The 26712-nt window shown below is 38.9% G+C and overlaps 1 long non-coding RNA gene across 1 annotated transcript in view; it reads right to left on the minus strand.

Moving 5' to 3' along the window:
* LOC119145502 overlaps positions 1–26712 on the minus strand; it is a 343024-nt gene that overhangs the window by 238190 nt on the left and 78122 nt on the right. The window contains exon 2 of the long non-coding RNA XR_005103431.1: positions 2301–2438. This is a non-coding gene — a long non-coding RNA (uncharacterized LOC119145502). The remainder of the gene's footprint in view (positions 1–2300; positions 2439–26712) is intronic.

Genomic DNA, 26712 nt, shown 5'->3' on the forward strand with positions numbered 1-26712 from the left:
TTGATTTAACTCTCCTCTGTACCTTGCAGCTAAGGACAAAAATGTTGTCCTTGTGATAAATTTCCTTACCATAAGATTACAGACACTAACAGCAATGAAGGAAAGAAAAACACTAGAAAAAACAGAAGTGCATTACTTAGACAAAATAATGGAAACCATTAATCACTGCAGTGACAGAACTAAATGTGAAACCTTTAATTATACAGTTAATCATTTACCGACTTCTTATTTTCCCTGTAGTAATGCTCATGAAGCTTCAATAAGATTTGAGTTTGAAGATGATTTTATTTTACAAGTCAATTGCAAAAGCAATACACATAGTAATGGTTTTAAGAATAAAAGTAATACTAACTCTAATCTTCACCTATGTTGACACTTTTACTGAACACCTTTATTGTTCTCAGTCATAGTGGCCCTCACTTAATGGCATCACTGTGTCATTGCATGTCAAGCCCATCTCCATTGCACAGTTATTATATAAAATAAACTAGAACTAAGGGGGAAATAAGTGGTTCAGAAAGTACACCACTGTATTAAAACAAGAGAGTGTAATTACACTGTTGAAGAAAACAGTGTGTTATTTATGAAGTATGGACAGACCTGTGCCCACAGGCTGTATCTGCTCCAGTGCCTTTTCTGCAAGGAGGCAAGAAGCAGCTGCTAGAGCAGAAAAGTGAAACCTCAGCCCCTGAACACCTTTCCCTAGATTCCAGAGTCCAGCAACAGAAAGCAGGGCTGCTGTTGCTGTTGCCGGCGGGTTCAGAGTGAGCAAGGGAATAACCTGATTTCTGTTAAAATTCTGTGCACCAGCACAGTATTTCAGCACACTCAGAACAGTACTTACAGAAAACAAAACAAAAAATCAAAAACAAAAAGAAAAAATAACAAAGTTCCCCTTCTTCTAACTGGAGAGTAAGGCAAAGCCCAGACAGCCTCCATGTTTACACAGATCACCTCAAAGAACGTACAGTAGGAAAAAGCAGACTTTCATCAAAGTCAAAACATTACTTGTATGCTAAGAAAAACAGCCTAATGTACTAAATACATCATCTAGTAGCAGTTGTAAAGGCACTATTATATGGCTAGATATTGCATTCTGTATCAGAGAGCTCTTGGCAGGAAAGTACTTGTCCTCTGGAGTACCCTTCGTTTTGTTCTATCGTGTTGCAGGCTCTGGCAAGTTGCCTTAAGGTTCCTAGCTGGAGTGAGCTGTCACACAGCTAAAACCATAGTAATTCAGCTGCTCTACATTTTCTTTAAAAAAAGTGTCCACTGGGCCCATGTCTCAGGGAAGATGGGTTTGCTCTACTTATGCAGCTCATGCTTTTTGCCCTGGCACAGAAGGCAGAAGCAGATGAGGCCTTGACAATGTTTAGGGTGCAGAAATGGGCAGGACCAAATGCAGTGGGGAAGCACACAGAGGGAGTTCTGGCCATCCCAATGGAAGAGGACAGCATTTTTATTATGTCTTTTGTAGAGGCACAAACCACCAGATGGAGGACTCTGGGGAAGTCTCCAGGTTTTCTTTGGATTTTCTGCCATGTTAGTCACATGTTTAGATTTGGATCATCTTTTTAAAAAATCAGTCATCCTCTGTACATGGGACTCCTGAATCTGTTGGATTGGCATGTTGGTACTTGACAGACCTACTGGCCCACTGCTATGACTGGAGGAAACACTCCAGACTATGCTGCAGTCTGTGCCTCTACCACTTTTTGGAACAGGCAAACCCAGAAAGAAAAGGGGATCACAGAATTAGGTTCTGCTTATCACAGAAGTTGATACACATTTGCTTTTCAGCTAGGTGATTTTTTCTATTGGTGTTTTGTAAGCAAGAAAAAATTGCCTAGAGAAAGCAGGGAATACAGGCACAGATCTATAGGAGTCTAAGTACAGTCAACACTGGGAAAATTGGTTTTCTTCCTTTCTTCCCTCTTTTGGATGTCTTTTTGCATCATGAGGAGTTTGGACTGATTCAGTAATAGTTAGATACTTCTTTTCCACCCACCCAATTTGAAAAGAGCCTAAGCAGCACAACATGTGTAAAACTCCCACAACACAGCACTGCCTATTCTTTTAAATCCATGTTCCAGGCTTGAACTGCAAATATAGGAGGTATCTGGCTTAATACTTCTCAACAAGTGTGGGTCACCAGTGTCAGAGACCTGGAAACAGGAGACATGTTTATCACCTGTTTCTCAAAAATTACTGGAGAGGAAATTCCTGAGGCAATGCTTAAAGTAGGATCACTCTTTGTGTACCTGACAACGTAAGACTGAGATTCTGGGACATTTACTCACCCTGCAAGCAAGATGATCTGTTGGTCTTTGGAGTTTTTCTCTCTTCCCTTTCTCTAGTCCACTCATGCATCAGGTCCCTTAGAGTTATGGGACAGCCAAGTAAATTTACGTTTCTTGCTCTGGGTGTAAGATGGTTTCCTGTGACAGAGAGGATACAGAGATCAAATATGGCATATGAAGGCACTGAAACAATCGTTTCTAATCATACTATAATTCAGGTAGTTCCTACCCCCATGCCTCCAACAGTAGACAATACCGAGGAATAAAAATCCCAAGAAATGGTTTCCAAATAAGCAGCCTGGGGGAATTATTGCTTAGGAAGTGCCAGAATCTTTTATGCTGCCCTATTTAGTTGTAAAGAAATAATATGTGAGGAGAGTTTCCGGTGTTTCACTCAATAGTATCTTATATCAATCAATTTTACTAGTTAACTTGGCACATTTCAAATAAGTTTTTCTTTCATCAGTGTTAAATGCCTTCATTTCTAAGGTTTCTATCCCACTGTTCAGGTACTGCAGCAATGACCATGATCACTTCTGAAATATTGATTCAATCCCATCATGCCATGCATACACTCTTTCCTGTACCTTCTGTAAACTATCTTTTCTACTTGTTTTTCAATTCAGAATGTCTTCCTTAAAGATTATTCACTGGTTTTGTGGCATTTTTGAATACCTATAGACTTTTCCTATTTAATGATGAACTGGTCAGACCTAAATATATTTCAAAATGGTGACCAAACATTTCTGATTCCCTCTTTTCCACTAAGTGAGCTGTGGGAGACCAGTTCAAAGTCAAGCATGATAATCATCTATGGCACTTTTTTGCTCCATTTCCCGCAGAAAATCAGTGCATCTGGTAGAGAAGCGGAAGAGGAGGATTTGGATCACACACATGAATCACGTCATCTATGACCACTGGGCTGCCATGGATCAAATGGAAAAAAGAAAACATGTAAAGCCCCAGACACACTGTACTTTAGAACATCATTAAAAGCAGAAATGGGCAAATGTCTAGCTTTGAGGATTTCAGAGCTCCCCTGAATAATGTTTTTCATTTATCATTTATCAACTGAATGGCCAAGGTACTGGAATAACTTTAAAAAAAAAAAAAAGAAACCAACAAAGACTAAGTAATTATTTTAATTGCTTCACAAAACCTAAAATACAAAGGACTTTCACTAGGGGTAACTTTGGAGATGAGATTGTAAACTTCTCTTCAGAGATTTTTCTATTAAAGGTCATGGGTATCAAAATCTATCATCTCACTTTGCATCAGTTATAAAGCTACTATAAATGAAGTCTTCTGTGTGGCACCTTGTCACTGATTCCCACTCCAGTGTAATCAGCACTGCAGACACAGGAAATTCTTAAAATAAACAGCAGTATTGTCTACTTACTGCACTTAAAATGGAGTCAGTTTCAAGATATTCATTGTAATTGCTCATTGAGCAGATTATTTTATTACTGTTTAGACCAACACAAGTACTATGTCAAAATACAGTGTAACCATGACAATACTGATTCATATTTTATCATTCTCTTTACCACTAAGCAAATTAAATCATTTTGCTGAATTATTTCTTCATAATAACAATATGATAATTTCCAAGCAGCAGTGTTACCATTATTAGTTCTTAGAACTAGCCCAATATCTTCCGTGACAATTATAAATACATCAATATATCTTTCTTAGATAAAAACAGATCTTACAACTGGGAAATATAGTGCTTATGCTACTGAAGCTGTTCAAGAACGCACAGCGACTGTTCCAAAGTTCTGGCTAAAAAAAAAAATTTCCAGAAAAAAGTGAAAATACTTGGCACCTTCTAAGCAAACATTTAAAAAAAAACAACCTGTAGCAAATTTACTCACATACAAATGAAAAACAATGCTATAAAAAGAAAACCTTGTGGAAGTACAATGCTTTTATATCCTTCAGATTACACTGCTATATCTTGCTGAAAATGATTTAGGGATGTGAGGATGGAAAGGTGAAAATCTAAAAATTAAACTCATCATTTGCATCAATTTTTTTTTACAGTTCAAATGAAAATATGTCTCCTGAAAACCAAGATGGCAAAGAGGCCCAGAAGAGCAAGCTGCTTGCTGAGGACAGCCTCCCCCATGCATAGGAACTTCCCATACTGCCATGTGGAAAGTCATGTAGGCCAGCAGAAGGGCAGTGTGGACAGAGCATGAAGAAGCTGGGAGAGTTACTTGGGAACAGCACAGAACTTCCTTGCTCTGACCTACTTGGATCAAACTGGGGAAGCCAGACTCGAGCTGAAACTGGTGAGAGACACAAGGGGCAACCAGATGAGCTTCTAGGGGAACATCAGCAGTAAAAGGAAGACTGAGGAACAGGTAGTTGGGAGAGGCTGGTGAATCTCCAACCTTGTAGACAGTCCGAACTCAACTGAAAGTGGCCCTGAGCAAAGTTATCTAAGTTTCCCTTGCTTGGACTAGGACATTGTTCATGCCCTCCAGAGGTCTGTTCTAACCAACACGATTCTGTGATTCTATGAAATACTTAATCTGCCTGCAGTTTTCTTCCCTCTGAATAGAAGAAGTGTGGAAGTAAAAAGAAAAAAGAAAAAGTAACAATTTATTTCATATTTAATACTTTTCTAGAGAGAAGAGATGCTGAATTTGAATAGAAAATACTGTGAATGGGGTAACACTGTTAGACTGTCACCAACTGCATTTTTTTTTTATTTCACTCTATTACCTATATGATTTTGTAAGCCATTTAGCTTGTTCCGCTTTTTTTCCTTTTACTGAATTAATGCATACTGATACAAGAAGATTAACTGATGACCTAGTTCTCACCTCATTCTTGACTGATCTAGGTAAGCTCCAGGTCTAGGGAGGTGCTGGGATTGATTGGTAGGCAGCTGTCCCTGTGCTACACGCTGTAGCTCACAAGTGACGTTGTTAAGTAGGAATAGACAGGACATGGAGATCTTGAGTCCAGCCTTCACTAAAGAACTTATAAGGGCCTTTCATTTCACCTGATGTTTCCTTCAGCAGAAAGCTTCCGCTGTACCCTGGGATGGCACCAGAGTGTAGGTACTATAATTTTTCTAGGTGCATGCTCCATCTGTTTCTCCCTCTTTTCCTCTTCATGTTTACCCAAGAAAAACCAAGAATTTAGCACCATATACTTTTCAAGCCTGAGTAAGAAGCTTAATTATTCAGACAAAATACCATTGATTTGAAAGTGTCTGAACAAATGAAATTAGGGCTTCCGAGCCTCATTGAGAAGGACAGCCAAGCTTCTCAGGGAATTTCCAATTGTTACTTACAGTTCTTGTTCCTTTCTTTTATTTCAGGGGCATTTGATACAATACAGTGCAACTTCTGGTATTGCATGCACACAGCTTCTTTTGAAACCAGAGGGACTTTGCTTAAGAAGCAGACCTTCAGCTTCCTCTGAATTCAAGAGAAACTTCTGTGCACCTAAAGGCAGTATACAAATCAGGGAAGCTGAACAGAAGTGATAAAAATGAAATGGCAGGGCCGATTAAACATCCGCTAAGATGAATGGGACCATATACATCTATGAATGTGTTACTCTTAAACGTAAAGCAAATCTCACACTCTGTCATTGACTTCTTACACCATAAATTCAAGTTTCTCTAATGTCCTTCCACAGGGTCATTTTCCAACAAGTTGTGCCTTTTTTTCTTCAGTCTTTCCAAGCGTAAGCATTTAAGACAATGGACAATCATCTTGCCAGTATTCACTTTTATTACAGTAGGCATGCTACAAAATACAGACCCTGTACACTATGTTTACTGAACATAGGTAGGAAGCAACTTCCCAGGCTATAAATGGACCATCTTACTCATTATGTTATTTGCTATAATATGTGAATACTAACAAGTTGCAGATCCAACAAATATAAAAAAATGGCTACTCAAAAAGCCCTAAAATTAAGTTCTTGACAGATAATAACTGATGCTGTACAACCCTACTTTTATGTTATGAACAATATGTACACTATATTTATGCAGAAGAAACCAGTATTTAAAACTCTTACATCTATCATAAAAATAGATTTTATTACAGAAAACAGTGCCTTCCCATAAGAGATTTACAATTGATTAAAAAGGATGGCTTGTCCTAAAATACTTACATGATTGCATGCAAAGAAAACAGATGGTCTGTGTAACAGTAATTTGATTTCTTCCAGTAAACATTACTCATGGTATAGAAAATGCTTATGTTGATATCTTCCAGAATGATGCGTGTGCTTTGCATCTCTCTTTAAATGAAGCCTGCAATTCTGTTCAAGAAACAGCACAGCAGCTCTGGTTTCCCAACAAATCAAATAAAATCAGGTAGTCTAATGCATCATTCCTTACTTAAGAGCCTGACAACAGAGATTGATTTTAACTTTTCACTCTCCCAAAAGTGCTTAACATAATGCCACACTCCTTTCCCATTTACTGCTTTTGAAACACTTCTTCATACTAGAAAAAGAACACAATCTCCACTTTCACCTCTGCCTAAAAGAAGTAACATAAGCCAAAACATGATGTCTATGCTCTTCTGACTGCATCTAACATTCTTCTCCTTTATATAGCTGCAGGTATATAAGAAGGGAAGAAGACCTTACTGCTAAGTCTCCATCTGTCCACCTCAAATTTTGTTCTGTCTCTTGAGACATACCAAGAATGCTGTTCAGGGAACTTCAGCATCCAAATTTCCCTAAAGTTACACTACTCAAGCTTTATGCCTCCCAAATACTGAATTAAATGCTCTGTGCCTTTATGAGGTGGACAGCCCTTATGAGGTTGACTAAATCACTGAAGTCCTTAGGATGGAACCATGGATAGCAACTCCGTCACTTGTTTCCACAGGATGACCGTCTGGGCTGATAAAGGATTCATGTTGCCTTTTACAGATCTTTTGCACGGGATGAGTACAAGCGGATCTTTCTCAAATGCACAAATTTAACTCCTAAGATAACACCCTTAAATCTGGCCCTAATTTTTATATGGGCTTCACACCCGAGTATGTTCCATCACCTGCAAGTGATAACATTCCTGCTGGGATGTAACCCTATTTGTCATTACCTTGTCTTGTTTGATTACTGTTGCTTCACCTGACTGGCCTGGACTTACCCCAACCAAATGAAGTAAGGGCACAATCCTATTAAATGCCTGCTGGGAACACCCTAAGCTGCTGCTCTTGTCGGTGAGAATTAAGGCTTCTTGGCACATTGTAACAGGTATTCAAACCCTTGAGAAATTGGGCTCTTAATTAGATATTCCCTCATGACATTGTGTGATTATTTAATGTTCTGACATAACGCCTCAGCAATCTCACAGGCCCTGAATTAACTATCCTAGAAGAGCTCTTTGCCAACTGCAATTCTGTGAAACCTTTGTCATGCTTGGCCATGGAAGCAAATTGCATTTCATGGAGCATATGAAATGATTTACCCAATGAATTGGCTGAATTATATATAACATGAACTATTGGCCAGGCTTGAGATGTCCCGTTTTAAATAGCTGTTCTTTCTTTGTCCCTTTCCTAATCCCTCACATGTGCCTTCCCCTCCACCCTTCCATGCACACTTTTTTATTGTCCCACTTGCTGGCAGAGCGCAGTAGCAGCAGCAGCCCTTCTGGTCATGTGGGATGATCCGTCATGCAGTTTACATGAGGCAGATTAATACTGCCAGCCCAGTCCCTTATTATAAATTTCCCCTTCTCCTCTCTGGCTCATCTGCATTATGATATTTGTTACTCACACATAAATTTCCAACTCAAGCCTATCCATCCAGGGGCCCCTGAAGTTTTTTAATCTATACTGAAAAGTTTAACAAAACCCCAACAGAGTAAACATTTCTGCCTTGCAGCTGATGCCATGTTATCAGACACATTAAAAAAAGCCACAGTAAGCATGAGAAAAGAAGTGTAAATAAACAGAAGAGTGCTGACTGACATAGTCTATCAGATAACAAATGCACACAACAAATGGTCATTTTTTTATCGTTCCCTATGCATAACATCTTTAGGCACAATCATCTCAGGGGAAAAGGGCATAGCATCAAATGTTTTCCATAGGATTTTAGCAATAATGTCATTCCGATTGCTAAACCCTGGGTGGAGTGTGCAAAATTATGGTCCTTAGCAATCAGCATTCATCTCCTCCCTACTTTGTAGAAATGGAAACTAGAGAAGAAGCGTTTGGACCACCCATCCTAACTCCTATGACACCCAAATACCCACCTCAGACCCAAGGACTGTGGTCAGAGTGTATCAGCTACAAGCAACTGAAACGTGTGCTGCAGGTAAAGAGTAAGAGACAATGACTGTCACAATAGGTATTAAAATACCCTCCAAAGGTTAAATTTTTAGGAAAACCTTTATCAAACATCACACTTGTCCATCCCTGCTGGGTTACAACACACTTTCTAAGACCACTGCACAGCAATCACAACACTTGCATGCTCTCTGCTAAGGCTTGTAGTTCCTATGCTTGCAACTGCTTTTCAAAAGGTATATTCAACTCCACTTATTTATGGTCACAGTTTCTACTAAGTCGAACTCAAAGAATTCACATCATGTATTTTCCCTCAGACCCTTCCCTGCCCTCTTGCCCAGCCAAGACTCTTGCTTTACCTGCTTACCTTTTAGGGAGGCTTTTTTCATCCTCTATTGTTAACTGTTCCACTACATTATTTTTTTTTTATGACTATTCAACACAATCTTAAATTGTGTCTCACAAGCACCATCAAATCCACTTCCACAATGAGGAACCTAACTTCAGATAAACCATTTTACCAGCTAGTTTTGACTACAACAAATACAGTTCCTTGAGTGCTTTATGCATTCTGGCATGCATCTGTTTTGCCAGGAGTGAATTAAATAACACTACCTCTCTTATTCTAATAGTGTGGGAGATAATATAAAATATTTATACCATGAACTACAGGCAAAATGCCTACTCTAAATTATGCTCCGGAAGCTCAGCAAGATCTTACATTGATAGAAAAATACCTCAGTTTAAATAATTGGGTGATTTTAGTTATTCTTTATTCTACAAATCCCATGTAATTTTGCTCTTTTCCCCTTGGGAACATGATCTATTTTAGTAAGTACTATATTCCACGTTTAAGGGTTTCCTGTATACTAGTAGCACCCATATCATACTGAATCACAGGGCCAGCATAGAGGTAACTATAAAAAAATACAAATAAAGGTGCAGATTCATGTTCTGTCTGAGCTTCTTCATTGCATCATACAGGACATCAGACATTTTTAGTACATAGCTATGAAGAAATTTGTTTAAGGCTCAATTTCCAGATGACTTACATATTTGTAAATGAACAGTTTGTATGTATGGCTATTTGCAAAGACTGTATTCATAAAACCCCATCAATGTGGTAAGTTGGCACCAGTCCGTATGTGCAAGAATAATGTTTATACAAACCAAATATCGTATTTCCCTGGAGTTGTATTCTTGATTTTATGGGTGTTTCTCCAAATCACGATGAGGGTATGCATGACTGACTTAGGATCACAGGCCCACTCTCACAGAAGTCACTTGTTTCAGTGGGCTCAAGTTCTAATTTAAAGATTTTTTTTCCTTAAAACACAACAAACGCTATGCTTTCTCCACATTTCATGATTATACAGTGTAGGGTGGTTGGCATTAGACTCTGCAACCAGCTAAATGCAGTGTATGTGTGCTTGTGCTGTTTTGTACAGCCCCAGGGCAACAGGGCATGAGGAAGAAGGGGCATGAGCCATTCCTGTGCAGAATTTTCCCTGGGTAGGTGCATTGTCAGTCAGTCTGGAGCCAGTAAGGAGAGCTCACTGAATTCACACCAACTTCGTCTAATCCCGATGATGCTTTGCTGAGCACCATTGACGAGAGGAATGAGGACATGGGCAGAGGGAAGGCAAAGCGGCACACAAGAGAGAGTGCACCGTGCCCTTTCCTTTGTTGGCAGAAGGCGTCAAAGGCAATCCCTCTGCCGTTCACATGCAGCCTTTCACATGCTATTGGCAGGCAAGCTCTTTAAAGATGGCTCTCTCAGTTAACAGCTGTCATGCAGATGTCCAAGCTAATGGCATTTTTAGTGGCCCAGTAGAGTCTTCTCCGCAGACTGTCACATGTGGTCCTGTCTACACTTAAGATTCAGGGACCACTCTAGGTTGCCCTTGCCCAGCCCGGTTCCCATTGCACACAGTCTCCCTGACAAAGCCAGCCTCACGCTGCCGTGGATACGTGAAGTTCACCTCCTTGAGCGAATGGACATGTCTTGCCCTCCGGTTTTACTCCGGCTAGTGAGGGCAGGCATGGGCCAAGGCAGCAGGAGGAAGGGAAGCTGGCAGGAGGTGAAGATCAGGTTTTCCTTGACTATCTTGCTCCTGCCAGTTTTGCCTCAGCTCCATCACTGCCGCTCAGCAAGGGCAGAGATAGAGCAGCAAGGCCCACCCTCCTCAATGAGAAATGGGGGATTAAGCGGTGTCTGCTTTTCCTGATCACTCCCCACTGCATGGGACTGCTCCTTTAGTTTGTAGGCATCTCCCACTGCAATGTCCTCCAGCAGTCTCTCCTATCTGTCTCCCCCAAGGGCTCCCTTTTCCCTTGCCTGAACTGGAGCGCCCTCAGAGCAGCTCCTAGCCTTCTGGTTGCCCGTCCCTTCTGCCCAGGCTGCAGCTGGGTCATGGCAGTCACTGCGATCCCGTGCAGCCAGAGGAGTAAGTGGTCTGTTCATTCATCCTTTCTGGGCTGGGCAAAGGACTTAGACATCCAGTACTCTCAACTTCAGTAAATCCAAAAGCATAAAGTCAATTCCATTCAGAATCAGGATGATTTTCTAGAAAAAAAACCCAATCACATTTTTGTAGCCTGTCTTGTGCCTTATTAACTTCCCTTCCTTCAGCCACTGTATGCAAAACTGCAATAACTTCAGACTGAAAAGTTAGCCTTGAATGCATTTAAAATGTGCATGTTTCCTTTGCTGTTTATGTGGACACCACACTGACTCTGCTCACATCTATAAGGAAACATGCATTTCCTCTCACTGGTCTGATTTCTTCCCACTTTCTCAAACTGACCCTCATGTACCTGCATTCCCACCAGTCCTTTTCTCCTTTTACTGTCCCCAGAAGAGAATAAAAACACAGCTAGAAAAAAGAACAATGAACATCCATAATCCAGTAATTACAGATCCCATCTGTTAGGTTTTCAAATGATTTTTCAGTAGAGATTTATCAGCTGCCTTGCCAGTGGACAGTAAAGCACTCAACCAAACAGACCTTCTTTAGCTTACCACTTTAATGATACTTAAAATTCTTAAATAAAACAGAAAGACTTCTCAGTCATTCAAAGTACGTAAGTTTTACACGGCTTCCTTCTTTTGCAGTTACCTCCAACTATAAAAATATAGACATCAAAGAAATTTTGTTTATTGCTCAAAAAAATACACTCAGTAATATACTGCTTAGTAAATCGTTTTTATTAAAGAAAACATCATGACAACAGAATTATCCAAGTACCTAAAATAATTAATTTCAGATTTTTTCCATGTCTGGAACCATAAAAGCACTTCCACCAATCTGATCCTTCACCATGTCTTTGGACAAGACCCCAGGAACAACAGAAATCTCTCATCCCTGCTTAAGCTGTCACATCTTGCCCTAAGCAAAAAGAGAAGAGCATCTCACATTATTGAAGGAACCCTTCCCAGTATTCCTGCAGAAACAGCAAGGCGTTTGATTTTCACTTCCATTTTAATCTAGATACGACTTCCCTCACTGTCTAGACATAACCTCAGCATCAGGCAGTGTTGACTGTTTCAAGGTGTCTAGCCCAGACACGAAGCAACTAAAGATATGGCTGAAATGCCCGCAAGGCTGCAGCCTATGTAAGAACTGCAAAAATTTCAAGTAGATTCTAGTAGTCTGATATTTGGGAAGGGAAATATTTCAGGTATACCTGAGAGGGTCAGTCCCACAACAGGATTGCACTCAGATGCAAAGCTGAGCTGTTTATTTTATATTTAACAACCTTGCTGACATTTGTATACTCTGCAGAGCAAGGAGGCAGATAAGATTTCAGGTCAAGCCAGGCACTCAGCTACTTAAGGGTATGTCCAAGGTGACAAAGAGGGTTGAATTTTTGCATCCTTTCTTTTGAAGACCTGGTCAACAAAGACAAAGAAGCAAATACAGACCAATCATTTGAGTAAGAACAGCCGTGTCAGACCCAAAGAAAAAAGCTATTGTTCTTTGCATTTCCTTGCCCTAAGATCTTCAGCGACATGTTGTCAGCAAGTAGGACTCTATTGATGCAATCCTCCTCCCACCAGCAAAGAACGAACCAGGTTCCTCAAAGCAAATTTTAATACTAAAACGTGTTCAGAGAGAGCCTTTTTCCAGGTTATCACTGAAAGTCTTGCTTGGCTTTATGGCTTGTCACAGCTGACATAATTCTTAATCAGTGCTCTTTTAAAAACACAGTGAATAGATAATAATATCTGGAAAACTAGGACATTAAAATTTTGATTAGCATAGCACATCTCTAGTCTTATCATACATTATGCATAGCTGTACTATATTTTGAAGGAAACCGCTGTGACGTGTTTTCAGTGGGAGATAGACGCATGACTACAGAGTCTACAGCATATATAAGAAAAAGGATTCCAATCTGTGGAAGGTGTTCAGATAATTAGGCAAAACTGCAAAACAGAAACATTTTGCCCCAGACCAGAAATATTTTGGATCGATAAAGAAACACTTGGATTCCATATTACCTTGAAGGTAACTCATGGGAGTTATAGTTTAGATGCCTCAGCAGCCCAACATCAAGAATATTTAGTTTCCCTAGAACTCCAGTTTGCCATGTGAAGACTATGTTATTGGAAATATTCATACTCCAGTTGACATACAATAAAGTCCCATAGCTGCCTATTTTTATGATGTTAGTTTTGCTTTTTAAAGCAACGGTAATTATTAACAAATTGGTATTGACTCTGATCTTTTTAACTGTTATGTAGATTAATTTTCATCCTTATCATTTACTTGACAGTGCTAACATCATATCCCCACTTTAATAATGTGACTGAATTTAAAGATTCATAAATTCATTACTACAGAACATATCAAGGTTAAAAGAGAGAGAATTTCTTTATCAGTATGAAGGACTTGTACAGTTTGCAACAATCCTAGATGAAATTACCCTTTTGTCTTTCAATAAGCAGAAATCTTCTGCAGTGGCAAATGTTCATAATGGACTGTTTCATCTTGGAAATCATCTGGAAAAGCATCTAATTTAATTAAAGCTTTAGGACAAAGTGATCTCTCCTTTAACAATTAAATATTTATGTTAACACACATATCACTTAATGGGCATAACACATGAAAGTGTATTAATTGATTTTACAGTGTGTAAGGACTGGGAAAAAAGTCTAGCAGAGGTTTAAAAGTCTTTTCTGTATTAAGCATGAAATAAAAAAAATGCCAGGCAGAGAAAGGGCATCAAAGATACAGTAATAAGCAAGAATTAAGACAGCTGAGATTTTTTTGATCATTAGCTCTATGCTACAGCTATGCTAACGGCTGGCAGTATAAGCTGTATGACAGGTCATCAGAAACGCTGTATTCACAGAACCCACATTAACTAACGGTGGAATTGAGAGAAAGAATAGGAGCAGAGATTAGAGAGATCCTAGACTCAACAGTAGGTCTGTGTATTCTTGGCCATTAATCACTGCTGAACACTTGATTCCAGAGCTCTGCCAAAGAAGCTATAAGTGGCATAATACTATCTATGTCAACATGAACTGTATAATGAAACAATATCTACAGCCTACATCATCTCAACAAAGATCAAAAGAATGTATCACATTTTATTCAATTATCTGGCAGAGAGAGACAGAATTTAAATATGTGAAAGCCACACTAATTGGAAACATCCTTTTCAGGCTTTTTTCTGCCTTTTTCTTAGAGAATTAGAACATATTGGTGAAGGGGAGGAGGTGAGAATGTGTCTGAATAGTTGCTAAAATTAACTTAAATGTGCAGTTACAGGCCATCTCTTCAGCTAACAAGCGCTTACTGATACCATTTCATTTAGTAATAAGCTGATATCTACACTAACAAGTAGCTCAAAAGGGAACATTCAAGAAACTTCATGGGGGGAAAAATCAGAAATTAACCTCTTATCTACTACTTTTTGAGGTCTTGCTGGCTTTACTGTTAAAGCCACACTTTTATTTCCCTATCAAAGGCTGGATATAAAGAAAACCAAAAATTAACAGGTTTACGCATTCAATACCAATTCAAGGGACTAGTTCTCATGTAGATATGTGTGATTACCCTGTTCTACAGCCATTTGGAAGTGTAAAAGCTGCTCAATGAAGTTGCAAATACTAGCAAATAAAGCCTGTTTAAGCTATAGTGCTAACACTTTAAGCTGGCATGAACAGATGCTGCTACCAAATGTAGTCCTGGATCTCTGTTAATGTTGCTGTCTTTGTGGGTTTAACCCAGGCCATCTCCCTCTCCAGAAATACTTGCAGTAACATCAGGGAGAACACAGGCAAAGGAATAAAGCAGTGGAGTGGAAGGAGGACAGGATGACTCCCTTCAGTGGCAGCAGAATTTTAAAGTGCTTGATCTCATCTCTGCCCTCTTTCCTAAAAGCAGAAAAAGGAAGCAGGAGCAAGAGAATATCTCAACCACAAACCAGGACTCTTCACTCTACATCCCAGAACTAGCTGCAACACCGAACCAAGGGCGTACTTCCATTATTTGCTAGTGAAAGAAGAAAATATGAAAACTTGCTAGAAATTCTAGCAACAAAAAATTTATAACTGATGCCCTCCTAATAGGAAACCATACCAAAGGATGAGAAACAAATATTTGGCAAATAAAGAGAATTATACCTGGGAACAGACAAGTGAATTTTAAAAATGGAGTGGTGTTTTGTGTAAACAAAAAAGGGAAACACAGGGTGTAAATTTGCTAGTTGTAAAATACCAAAAATAAGACATAAAGTCATGTAAGCATCACTGTTTTTGTTGTTTTGGTTTTTTGGTTTTTTGTTTTTTTTTCCAGCCATATACTGCTCAGAAATAGCAGTCTGTGGAGTCTCCCCAGCATTAATTTTTTAAAAAAATTATGTTGATATCTAATCTTCATCTTAAATTTCAGTGACTTTGGAAAAGCTTTCTGCTTACACATATCCTGATCACTACTGTACTTCAAAGCACTTGTACAGGAGCAGTTGTTTATGAATTTTCCAACACAGTTCTGTGCATTCATTTGGCTATTTGCAATGAACACTCTCTCCGATAATAATTATAACATCCTGCATCTGTGCAGGCCAGGGACTGACTGGATCAGGTGTACATCCTTGCAGCAATGAAACCAACCTGGGGCTTTGACTCCATCAGCCAAAGTAAAACAAACAGATAACAGATTGTTACCACTTCTTTTGGCATTTGTTAGGTTGAACTTGGAATAATATGTTCAGTTTTGGACTGTCATTTCAAAGGAGACATTGAAATATTGGACATGGTCCAGCGAAGGGCCACCAAGCTGATTAGAGTGTTGGAGACCTTGATGCATGTGGAAAGGTCAAAGGAATTAAGTTTGCTCAGCCTAAAGAAGAGAAGGGGCAGAGGGGAGTCTAATTGCATTCTCTCAATACCTAAAAGGTAGTTATAGAGAAGATGGAGGTACTATTTTCACAGGAACACAGTGACAGGACAAGAAGCAATGGGCATCAGTTGCTTCAAAAGGAAATCTCATCCGTCTGTATGATGAAGTTCTTCACTGTGAGAACCAAATATTGCAACAGGCTGTCCAGAGAAATGACAGAATCCCCCTTGCTGGAAGTAATTGAGGATTTATCTTGTTGAGCCAATGAACAACCTTATCCGACCCCCTGCTGTGAGCTGTAGGTCGGCTTATATGATTTCCAGAGGTCCTTTCCAGTTTAGGGTTTTCCCTGCTTTTACACAGGAGGGCTGCAGGCACAATGAAATTTCTGAAACAGCTTCCACAGTGGACAAGAAGCAGCAGGCTAGTGCTCTTTAACAATGAAAAAGAAATTATAGAGGACAGAGAGGGGGAAGACAGAGGTTTACAGCATCATAAAAGACCCAGAAAAGGTAAGTATGGAAGAGATATCCAATGTTTTTCACAGTACAGAAAGGAGGGGATATAAAATGAAACTTTCAAAGGGAAGACTTGAAAGACACCAAAGTACTTTTACCAACAAAACTGACCTGTGAAACTCACTGACTTATTTTTTCTGAGTAGCAAAAGAATAAAGGGGATCAAAAGGACATGCTGAAATGAGTCCATCAAGGGCTGTGAATAGAAGAGATGCAGAATCAAACTGGACAGAGAGTCACCAAGCACCGAGCTGACCAAACACAGGAGAGTATATCACAGCAAGGATCATGGTATACACTCCTGTTTTTTCTAGAAGGGTTTTCCATATCTGGAAAACGAGAGTTCACGGGAGAATGAGAATGTTTTACTGAAAAAAAAAAATCTCAAAAAAAAATCTGATGGCTTTACTGCCATGTAATAATGGTCAAACTTGATGATCTCAGAGGTCTTCTCCTACCTAAATGGTTCTATGATTCTATGTCCGAATCAGGAAAACATTCACCAGCTCAGTGGCTCATCACTTCTTTTTTTTTTTTTTAATTTTAAGATTTCCACTAAAAAGCTTAATTCTTTTCCTGAGGGCAAAATTAAATCCTGCAAAATTTACCAATTTCCTAAGCTTTTGGATAACTGACTACATAACAACCAACATTTGGCCTATTTTTCTTTTTTAACTGATGCTGGGAGCACTGAGATGGAAGAAGGATCATGCATATGATTATAGCATCAGTGGGAATTCTCCTGGCTTTACAAATGAGAACCATGGCTTACCACAGGGAAGCCACAGAATGCCTTAAGGCCCCAACTGTAGCAGCCTGTCTAAACCTGCTGTGCAGCAGGATTTGTTTCTTAAAATTCACAATTTACATCCTTTTGCTAGAAGGGAGGTTGCACATTCTCCTATTAAAAAGAAGAAGAAAAAGTGTAGATTTTATCGGTAGCCTTTGGTAAGTATTTATTTCTTTCTTTTAACTGAAAAGCTCCAAGGGAAACCTGACTCATTTAAAAGTGAAAGATGAGCTTGCCATGCATTTTCTCAGTAGCATCCTCAAAGCATGTTGCTGCAATGCTGCCCGTCAGAGCAGAGCTCTGGTTAGTTCATTTTACCTGGCACATGAGCCCAGAGGTAGCCAAGGGTAGCTGAGTTGCCCAGCCACATCAAGAGGGGTACAGGACAGGGACAGCCATAACATATATCTCCATTGCAATCAATGTCAGCATGCCGCCTGGTTTCATTTCAGTCATAATCCCCTATTCTGTGTGTTTATATGGACTAATGCAGGGTAGACATAATGACATCAGAATTTCTTTAAGATTTTACACATTACTAACATTAAAGGACTGAGCACTAAAATTGTTACTTCTTCAAACAAAATCTTTTTCCGATCCAAATTTCACTGCTGCTTTTTGCTGTGATCAAGTACCAAAACCAAATGGCAGTATCCTACAATGATACAGATCTTTGAGCTATATTCACAGGCATCCTGGCCCACCATTTAAACTGATTTAAAGGCTGTGTATTACTTCCATTCTGTCAAAATATTGATAAGAAATTCAAACATCCAGATTTGAGTCACTTAAAGCACATGGCTCAAACGCTTCTCAAAATAAACAGCAGAGCATGGTTTTTCTTCTGCCTACTTTGCTTTTTGAAAGTTATTAAAAAATCAAAGGTAAATCAGTGAGCCTGTTCATACACGAATATCTCATTTATAGATCCATTATGAAGTATCTTTTTATTCTTTTATGATCAAATGCAGATTCTTGAAAGGATTAAATTATCTTTATATAAAAACATATACATTCAATGACAAAGAAACAAAATTTTCTTTTGCAGATGGTGCTAAGCAATTGTCCAAAAGTGCTGAAATCTGCTTTATTACAAGCCACTCTTAATTCCCTATTGCAGTGATTTGCAAACTGTAATTTATCAATTTGTTTTCATTTTTGACAGTCAACTGTGTTCAGCAAAGACATTCTCTGGGTTGCTTTGGTTTCACCATAGAAAGGATACGTTCCTGTTTTCTGGTATGTTTGGACAGATTAGAAGGCCAAGGAACTGGAATGAGAATACCCAGCAGATTATTTGGATTTTAAATACAAAGAAAAAAAGAAAGCCATCAAATCCCACCCACTTGAATAACGATGTTATTCTGTAAGATTTAATGAGGAAGCAGTAAATGTCAAGTTATGTGAATGACCGTGAAAGACTGGTGTGGGGCAATGGATTTTTACAAGAGTAAAAAAAAAATCTAGGAGAGAAAACCTTCGACTCAGTAGATTAAATAACGTTAATAAAATTCATGCACTGTTTTAAGATGTTCCTCTCATTTACGAGAAAAAGCAAACAAAACTATGAGGCAATGCTAGAACCCCCATAAAATATACTTTTTAGACCAGTGAAGAGAACAATTCATTTAATCTAAAATCAGGATTTATTTAAATGGATCACAACTCACTCTTTAAATAATTCTTTTTTTCAGAATAAATAAACCACATTATCATTATTCTAACTGAATTTCAAATATCTCTGGCCCCATTTTGTTGCTATTTGGAACACACTCAACAAAGTGGAAAAGCTTTGTTGGTCTGTTCCATCGAGATGATGAGCTATTATAAGCAGATAATCAATGAGTTTCAGATATGGTTGTCAGCTCCTTAAACAGAAACAAAAAAATCAAACTTTCCAGAAGAACAGAACTGATGTTATTATCCTGTGACCCTAACTGAAGTTGATTTTTCAATCACTATGAATATAAAAAATACAAAATAAAACTGAGTGCTCTACAGCTACTGCATTTAAAATACCCCAAGGTCCATCTTTTTTCAAAAGGCTTTTAAAATCCATCTACACTGCAGTAATGGAAGCATGCAGCAATTAATCACAAGTTAATTTTTTAAATGGAAGGCCTAGAGGATAAAATACTGACTCCGTCATTGACATAAGCCCCACATACATATTAGCAAGTGGCATCCACAAAATCCAAAAGCTACAGAATGTTACAGTCTCTCATTGTTTTCTCCTAGGTGGTAATCTATGCAAAACACAAGCACTTATGAGTCAGCAGTTCATTCGCATGTTACCCCAGAAGATGAGAAAATTGTTATTTTTGTTTGGGTTTAGGGTTGTTTTTAAAGAGACTAAAATGGGGAAATTATAATCAGGCTTGATTACTCTAAAACAACGGGTGCATTCAGATCATACACAGATCAGTTTATCAGACCTGAATTGAAAGCATATAAAAATGTATGCATGGTTAATGTACAAGATTTCTAGGTATTTTACTTTCACAAATCACCTAGGACACTATATTGTGCATTTTGAAAGGTTTCTGTATTCACAATTGCAATATCAAGTCAAGAAAATTCCGATCAGTGTAAATTAAAAGCCCTAACACATATATTAGGTCTGTTCCTTTACCCAATGTAACTGGAGGAACTAATCTCTGTTCAGGGCAGGTCCTACCTGCTCATGGATAGAAATCTACAGCATCTAAAATCTAACTTCAAACTGGCCTGTTTGTAACTCAGTATCCTGACACGTCTTATGGGATTTCAGGTTTTCAAACATGATAAGGTCAATCCCCCACTACATCCATAAATCAGGAGAACAGATGAAGTAAATAGCCTAAATGGGAGCATTCTTAGCTTTCCTGATTCCTGTGCAGTTTCTAGCACAATTTAATCCAACCTTGCTGCACAGCAAGAAATGACCATATGAAATAAAACAATGGTACGCTGGCTGGGAGTGCAACATTTCTCCAAACCTGGAAGAGAAAATTGCTCAGTTCCCCAGATCTCCCAGGCCAGAAACCATTAGCTGCTTGACTGTGCTTTTTCTTCAGCACTTGCCTTCTCTGGTGATCTGAGGTTGAAGTAAGACAACAGGCTAACCTGGTCACCACTATTAAAAATCATGACTGGACTCAGGATACTGCCTAAGAGATTAATAAATTGTTCTGGTCAGATTTGCCTGTCTGCTAGCCCTTACTGTGTTTTCATACCACAGAGTAACGCTATATTCCAGCTACAAATGCTTTTTTTCATTACCAATCCTTATAACAATAACACAGTGCCCTGGATGTAAACCCTTGCTTTTGCTCACCCCAAGTCATGTCATGCTCTTTAAGATAATGCCTGACTTTTGCCTCAAATTGAGTTCTGCCCTTCTTACATGTGCTGCACTTATTCCCTCCTCCTGGAACTGAGGGAGAGAAGCAGCACAGAAATGTTCCTTTTCTTCCTTTCTGCATTAAGGCACAGAAAGGAGAGCAGGGCAGAGGCCACCTCTGGTCCCAGGGTGTGGGAAACCACAGCAGAGTGGTGCCAGGCCAAACACAGCCTTCAGCTTCCCTTCCCTTGAAATATGTTTTGCTGCTCAAAGGCAGAATAACCATCAATGTGATTTAGATAAATGACTCTAAATACGGTTTTGTAACACCATTTCACAGCAATTCTGAGCTCTTATTCCAAAGAAAGAGGTGATCCTCACCAGTGTTAACCACCACACCATGCAGATTTACATGCTAAAGTCTGTGATCTCCTGCTTGCCACACAGAGACCACCCTTCTCTCTTCTTTGTCTGTTGACAATTTGTCATTAATACTTAGAATTATTTTAGTTCTACATTAGGCAGTTATCACACCTTTTAAAAAGAAAAATATGTTTTAGAATAACTCAATCTATAGAAAACAGTTTGACAAATTTTAATAATACCATTTATCTTTATCAAGCACCTCATAGTCTACTAAGAGGTTCTCTTTTATATTAATGAGGAGGAGGAAGAGGGCTTTGTCTTCCTTTGAAGACATTTATAAGTAGATTTACTTTTCCCCAAACAAACAAGCAACACATTGAACAGGGAGACCTGCTTCTGATAAGGTTACTGCCTGCATCACCTTCCTCTGTCCTAAAACTAGCTAAAGCAAGAGCCAGTGTCACCACTGAGATGAATTCATCTTTAAAAGAAACAAAAACTGGACTATATGAAGCTAAAAGCAATGGTGGACCACAAAAACTGACTGCCCTGCAGACATTGATGCAAAAATATGAAAAATGATAAAGGTGGAATTGTCTGGTTTTCAACATTATGCACCCACTGGCCAAATCCTGTCTGTTGCTCATCATTAAAGTTGATGAGATGGATCAAATAAGTAGAGTTTGGCCATATATATTCCATTCCAAAATGGTAAAAAAGGAACAACACTTATCATATGTATTTCAAAAGTCAATAACCATAACTTGACTTAACAGAATATTCAGAATTATGCTTCTAAGATCTGAACACTAAAATGTGAGTGTCCTGAAAGTCCCTCAAACTGTATGTGAATTATCCCTGAGCTAAAACCTCACTGAGGTTTTAAGATGGAAGGATGGCAAGTCAAGATGTCAGGATTGAGCCCCTGCAGATGTATTTAAAAGGATATGGTGAAGTCAGTATTTCTATCAATAATTGCAATTAAATTATAAAAAAGAAAATACAGAGAATAATACTTACTCATTTTCCAGTGGCAGTAACACAGACAGGAGTTTTGCTTGAGTAAATAGTATTCTTGATTTTGCATACAAGATAGTACTGCAACTTTAAGGCTTCGTATTTACCGGGACATGTGGGGGTTTTATTAGTGACATGAAAAGTGTTGGGATTTTGTGCTGTTTAAAAATCTTATTTCAATTTGGATTTTATTTGCTGCTAGTAAATCCAGAATAACACTTTTATGTTGTTTGACAAAACTATAAAAGTGCTTGCACATATATCAACTGCTCCTCATTAAGAGGGGCTTTCACATCAGCATTCTTCTGCCCCCATAGAACAGATGTCATGCCATTTTACAATATATAATTCTAATTTATCAACATCAGTAATACCGAGTTACAAAAACAAGTAATTGTTGGCAGACAATATAAACAATTCATTTAAAGCATTTTCCCACTGCTATACCTCTAATTCCTGCCTCAAAAAAACACTTAATCTGTAATTGAGTCTCCAAACCATGGATTCAAAATCAATGTGTTAGTCCATTTAGGGAACAGGAGGAGAACAAATATTGCTCTTGGACGGTCATTTGATTTTAACATTTTAAGGAATTCAGGTCTCAGGGCTGCTTCCACTCAAGTCATTGGGAGTTCCAATTCCACTGAAGTCATTAGGAGTTCCAACAAAGTCTCTGGTAGGAGAAAAAACTGATTATATATGATTGAGATGGGATGGGTTCAGATTTCCAGACTTAGATTCTTTACTCCTGATGAATACAGTAGAAAGAGGTCAGCTCCTCAGAGCACTTCCATCGCACAGCAACATATAAAGACATGCACATATGTGCTGGTTTTGGCTGGGATAGGGTTAATTTTCTTCATAGCAGCTAGTATGGGGCTGTGTTTTAGGATCTGTGCTGGAAAGAGTGTTGATCGTTCAGGGATGTTTTAGTTACTGCTGAGCAGCTCACACAGAGCCAAGGCCTTTCCTGCTCCTCACCCACCCACCAGCGAGCAGGCTGGGGGGCACGAGAAGCTGGAGGGGACACAGCCGGGACAGCTGACCCCAGCTGACCAAAGGGATATCCTGTACCACATGGTGTCACGCTTGGCATATGAAGCTGGGGGAAGAAGGAAGGGGGTGGGGGGGACACGACACACATTTGGAGTGATGGTGTTTGTCTTCCCAAGTCACTGTTAGGTGTGATGGAGCCCGGCTTTCCTGGGGATGGCTGAACACCTGCCTGCCCATGGGAAGTGGTGAATGAATTCCTTGTTTTGCTTTACCTATTAAACCATCTGTATCTCAGCCCTTGAGTTTTCTCACTTTTGCTCTTCCAATTCTCTCCCCCACCCCACTGGCAGAGGGAGGGAGGGAGAGCAGTGTGGGGCTCAGTTACCAGCTGGGGTTTAACCACGAAAACATACTAAGACCAGAGCTAGTTATGAGCAGAAAAAGATTAAATATTTATTTATATTAATATCTCTACAGTCTTTTTCTCCCAGCAGCTTTTTTTCAGAGACAAAGTGACAAAGTGTCACTTAGTTTCTGTTTTGGAAAGGAAAATATTGGAGTCATAGTTTTTGGGGAAATGGAAATTACAATTTCTGAAGAGTTCTAGCAAGGAATAACTACCGTGCAGGCTTTGTCTTGGACTGTTAATGCCAGTCACGCTGAGAAAAGAACTTCTTAGCTTTCTTAGAGAGGAAGAATTTCATATAGAAACCACACCAAAACCTTCATCTGAAAACAAACCATCATTTTTATCCACAAGTAGGCAGTCTGGTTGCCCATTCATCATCAAGCTTGAAAGCGAGATTCCTCTTTCTTTTTTTGCCAGACTCTGGATGACTTTCATATACAGTACAAAAGAGGCCAGCAGTCACTGCGCAGTCTAATAGTATTTGGTACCTGTTCCCCCAGACCCTTTGCTTAAATTCATTCCCTATATCAAGGACAGTTTAAAAAGTATGGCCTGGGAATCCGTCTCTAAGTTCTAGTGCTACCATTTTATTTTTTTGTTTGAGACTCATTACTCCATATACTGTCTTTAACTACTCATATAAAAAAGGCAACAACATTCTCTGCCTCATACTTTGGTGCAAGTATGTGCTTTCTGAATAGCTCCAGGAGGGCTCATCAGCTGCTCTGCTAGCACTTCTGAACCACAACAACAAGAGGACAAGTGCTTCACTGGCTGCTGCTTCTCCAAGGCTCTTCACAGATGCAGGAGAAAGAACTAGATTTTGCCACATAGCATCCCATAGCTGCAAAAAAGTAGAAACACTGATTTGGAATGCTACAGAACACATGGCTCAGCCCAGCCCATACCTCTGATACATAAGGCAGGGCGAATCAAGGACATCCTGCAGTGCTCTTTTGATCTAAATGCTGAAGTGATTTATAAGTAACTATACAGTAAATGTTTTTCACAAACGTTTCCATAAATGTTTTTTGTACTGAAATTAACACATTGTACTATTTAGTAATGTGACTTCTGATGCTACAAATATATTGGGAGAAATGTAGTTGGACAGTTTTGATGTGAGATGTGTTATTGATTAAATACACAGGCATTTATATTAATTTCAAAATGCATAGACACTTGTACAGCTGTATATGCATTAAAACTTATTTTTATATCCTCCATGGATTACTGATAACTATGCAGATAATTAACATTATTGTAATATATTTGTTTTGTCTTTTGATTGCAATCGTTTATTTTTTTCACTGTCTGTTGGAGCAGCACATACTAGACCTATTAAACGTTTCCATCCAGTAACAGGCAACATCTACTGTAGGTAGATTTAATTTGTGCTGTCAGAAGCAATACTGCACCAAATGAAAGATCCCTCCATGCATTTTTGAAGCATGATAATGAATGCTATGCAGCTGAGATTAAGAACAAGCTCTCTACATAACACTTCTTCAATTGGCTCTTTTAATTGCACAAGAAATACTTTAGGTTTTAAGGACTTAAAGTATGAATAATTTGCTTTACATTTGCTAATGGGAATGCTACCATTAACATACAGAAGACTATATGGTAAGCGATACATCGAGGAAAAAGATTTACAGAACTTGAAACCATGATTTGCCTATTTGGCGTATTTATATGCCTCCCATTTACAGGGGACATATTTTTCTGAGGCTTGCATGCTCGTCTGCAACATTTACTTTTGATTTTTCATTCTTCCAGACAGAATTAATTGCATAACATTAATTAAATACTTGATCAAATATCTTTCCTATCTTTGAAGAACCATTCTGAATTTTTTTCTTTTCACATCTAGATAGTTTTTAAGTTCCTAACTTAGCAGGGGGTACAACTTCAGACCTGTGATGTGCATAAATAAATTTGGAAACAGTTGTAGATCTCAGCTCTCAGATAACAGTAGAGCAAACCTGGCTTTCTTCCTCAGTGAAAGTGGAAGACTATTTCAGTAAGTAGGTTGCAACTATCTGCAGCACTGACTGGCACCACAGGCTTCTCCACATAGGTAGCACACAGGCACATTTTTATGTCCTTGGGCTAGGCTTCTTCAGGTGTTAGCCCATGAGCCAGACTTGGTCCATGAGACAGTGCCATTGAATAAGATCACTGTTCACACCCAGCCAAAGTTGGCAGAACCTATAGAGATACTCATTGAACAGCCAAACATTTCAAGGCTCATCCTTTGGCCTACATAGTGCATATTTTCTTTCCCATCTGTCTGTCTTCCAAAAACAGTAAAAGTCCTGCACTATGCTCTGTATTTCTCTTTTTGCAAGCCAGCTTTCCTGTTTCAGCCCTGTTCTTCAACCATTTTGCTATGCAAGTGATACCACCTTAGACTCCAGCACGAACACAAGAGAGTGTTGCTTACTCCCTCTGTCCGCTCCCATTTATGTCACATCTGAATTGGACCAATTGTATCTGTTAAGCTCTACATACTATTTTGGAAACATCTCCTACTTTGCTGAGTTCAAGAAGCCTGCTGTAAAGTATTCACTGTAGAGAATGCTTCATTCACTTTTCAAGCAGACCCCTCCCACCACCTCTTTATTAACACATTTTGTAGTTGTCTCTATAATACATGATTTTTGACAAAGCGAGTTCTTACCTTTACAGGTAACTAAAAGAAGATCTAAAGGGCAGAAAAAATCAGTTTTGCCATGTCATCCATGAAGATAACAGTGTGTAATAAAGCACTGAGAATTTCTACAAGTGCCTGACCTAGCCACCATAGAGGAAGAAGTAGTCCATGGGAAACGCATGGCCAAATCCTGTTGAACTAGTCCTGCTTCACACAACTCTCTTCTGTATGAATATGAGTCTCCAGCTTTGAAAGTACAACATGTGGAATTAATGAATCATCTACTGTAAGACTTCATCTACCATCCTTTTGTCCTCTGACGTTACTACATGCTATGCTGAGAGGCAAGGGAAGTATTTCTTTCCTGGAACACTATTTTTAATGACTGGTGTGTTTGTGGTTTAACAGTGTTTTGGCTAATTGATTCAACAGGAGAAGGTTTCAGGTTTGAATATATTATATTCAATCATTATTCAACCATAACAAGTCAGGTTTTTTATTTTTTTTTCTCCAATTCCATGTGTCTACTCATCAATTTTATATTTGACAGCTTCATTTTGTTCTCATTTTGACAGCTGTTGTGTTTATCTATGTGTGTGTACGTATGTGTGTCTGTGTGTATGCATTTATATATAGAAATATATACTGTTCTTAATACTTGTGTCATTAGCCTAGATTACCAACGTATGATTTTTCATATGGTAG

This window comes from Falco rusticolus, chromosome 3 (genome assembly GCF_015220075.1).
Source record: "Falco rusticolus isolate bFalRus1 chromosome 3, bFalRus1.pri, whole genome shotgun sequence".
NCBI lineage: Eukaryota > Metazoa > Chordata > Aves > Falconiformes > Falconidae > Falco > Falco rusticolus.